The sequence below is a fragment of the Panthera onca genome, chromosome E1 (genome assembly GCF_046562875.1).
Source record: "Panthera onca isolate mPanOnc1 chromosome E1, mPanOnc1 haplotype 2, whole genome shotgun sequence".
In the NCBI taxonomy this organism is placed as follows: Eukaryota; Metazoa; Chordata; class Mammalia; order Carnivora; family Felidae; genus Panthera; species Panthera onca.
Window position 1 is genome coordinate 29,213,977 of NC_138352.1, and position 2,500 is coordinate 29,216,476.

Sequence of the window (2,500 nt, forward strand, 5' to 3'; positions counted from 1 at the left end):
GGGCGGGGCCGGGGCCGGTCAGCCCCGGCGGCCCTGGATGGGGGGGGAGAAGAAGGGTCGTGTGGGGGTCGTGGGGGGGGGAAGCGAGGGGCGTCGGGCGGCGGCGGTCTGTGGGGGGGCGGTTAGCCCCCGTCGGAGCCTCCGTCACGGGCCGGCAGCGTCGGGGCTTTCGGTTGCCGTTTGTGGGTCCGGCCGCGGCCCCGGGGGGGCCGGCGTCGAGGTGGTTGGCGGTGTCGCGGGCTCCCTCGTCCCCCACCCACCTCGCCCGCCTCCACCCTGTCCAGGTACCTAGCGCGTCCCGGCGCGGAGGTTTAAAGACCCTTTGGGGGTCGCCCGTCCGCCTCGGGTCGGGGCGGTCGGGCCCGTGGGGAGCCGTGGAGGCTGGTCTTCCCGTGTCTCCTCCAGACTCCGCTGCCCGCCCCCCCGCCGCCCCAGGCCGGGGCGCCGCCGCGCTTGCGCCCACGCCACGGCCCTCCCCGGTTGCCGGGAGGGGCTTGCCCGGCGGCTGCCGGGTGGTGCGTGAGCGTGTGCGTGTGCGTGCGCCCCGTGTCCCTTGGGTGTGTGTTGGGGGGAAGGGGACAGGCGGGAACCCCCTGGGCGCCTGTGGGGTTGTTCTGAGCTCGCCCCGCGCGTCGTCCGCGTGGCGGGGCGGGCTGCTGGACTTGCCCTGTTCCAACCCTTCCGACCTCTCGGAGTCTGGTCTTTGTTGTCTCTTGCTGGCCGGCCGGAGGCACCCTTCGGGGATGTGCTGTGCCAGGTTGGGGGGGTCGCCCCTTTTCGGGGTTGGCCCTCCCGGTGATCACAAAAACTCGTACGACTCTTAGCGGTGGATCACTCGGCTCGTGCGTCGATGAAGAACGCAGCTAGCTGCGAGAATTAATGTGAATTGCAGGACACATTGATCATCGACACTTCGAACGCACTTGCGGCCCCGGGTTCCTCCCGGGGCTACGCCTGTCTGAGCGTCGCTTGCCGATCAATCGCCTCCCCCGGGTGGGTCTCTCTCCCGGGGGTAAGGCGCGGCTGGGGGTTCCCTCGCAGGGCCTGTCCCGCCGGCGCCCGCCCCTGCCCGAGTGCGCCCCGCCACGCCCGCCTGCGCGGCGGTTCGGTGTGCGGGGTCACCTGTGGGCCGGGGAGAGGGTCGTCCTGGCCGCCGGGCCCTCCGTCCCCCTAAGTGCAGACGACGGTGGCCGCCGCTGCCGGCCCTCCCTCCTTCCTCCTCCTCCTCCTCCTCCCCCCGCCCCCTCCCCGGCCCCGTGTGTCCGGTCCCTGCCGCCTCCCTCAGCACCCCCCTCGCCCCCGCCTCGCCCCGCCGGGTCCGCTCGGCGGTGGCCTGTGTGTGGGACGTGGGAGGGCGTGGGACGGGGGCTGGGGGCCGGCGCCCGTGGGGCGGTGGCGTGGGGTGGTTGGGGGGGGGAGAGGTGGGGCGGGGGGGAGAGGCCGAGGCGGCCGGTCGCCGCCCGCGAGAAAAGGGAAGGGCGAGGAGAGCTCGCGCCTGAGGGCCGCGGCCGCCGCCGCGGTCCCTCTGGGGGAGATCCCTCGTGCCGCACGCGGTCTTTGGGATCGCCGCCCGGGTCTCGGGAGGGTTTTGCGGTGCCCCGTGCCGCGCGGTCCCGCGGGCCGTCGTGGGGGGTGGAGGCGCGGATCCGGAGCGCCGTCGGTCTCGCCGCCTTGCCCCGGGCGGCGACCGCGGCGGTCCTGCCGTGGCCCCCTCCTCTCCCGGTCCGCGGCCGTGCGGTCGGGGGCCCGAGCCGCGGCCCCGCCCCCGCTCCCCGCCGGCGATCCCGGCCCCCTTTGCCCTGTCGGGGCGGCTCGCGCCGAGGCCGAGTCGCGCGCGGGGCTGCGCCCCGGGGATGCGTGCCCCGGCGGCGGCCCGCGGGACGCCGCGGCGTCGCCCGCCGCTGCGCGCTTCCCCCCGGGTTGCGGCCGCGCCGCACTGCGTGCCCCGAGCCCGCGTTGTCGCGGTGTTGGGGGGGGTGTTGGTTCTCCGCGGGGGTCTCTGTGGCTGGAGGCGTGCCGCGCCGTCCGCCGGGCCCGGTCCGGGGCCGCGGTGGGAGCGCGGGGCACGTTGGGACGTGTGTGGGGGGAGGCCGGGTGCGTCGCGTGGGGGGAAAAGGGCCGGCGGTCGGGGGCGACCGCCGCGCTCGGACCCCCCCCACGCCCGCGCCCGCTTTCCCCCCCCCCCCCGCTCCCCCGCCCCGCGCCGCTCGCCGCGGTTCCCCCTCCGGGGTCGTCGCGAGGCGGCGCGTCCCGCGCCTCGGGCCCTGCCCGACCCCCCGTTCCTCGCCCCACCCCTCCGCCTTCCAACCCCGGCAGGGCTCCCGCCTGTGCCGCCGGCCCGTGCTCCCGCCTGCCCGCCCGCCGTTCGGCCGTGTCCGTCCCGCGTGCGCGCACCCTACCTTCCCCGTCCCCCCATCCCCTCCCGGCTCTCTCCCCTCCCGCGCTCTCGCTCTCTCTCTCTCTCCCTCCCTCCCTCGCGGAGGGTTTGGAGGGGAGGGGG

The 2,500-nt window shown here is 77.2% G+C and overlaps 1 non-coding gene across 1 annotated transcript; it reads left to right on the forward strand.

Moving 5' to 3' along the window:
- Nucleotides 1–815: 815 nt before the first annotated feature.
- LOC144614519 (5.8S ribosomal RNA) lies at nucleotides 816–968 on the forward strand. The gene has a single exon (XR_013552319.1). It is a non-coding gene; the product is annotated as a 5.8S ribosomal RNA (ribosomal RNA).
- Nucleotides 969–2,500: the final 1,532 nt, after the last annotated feature.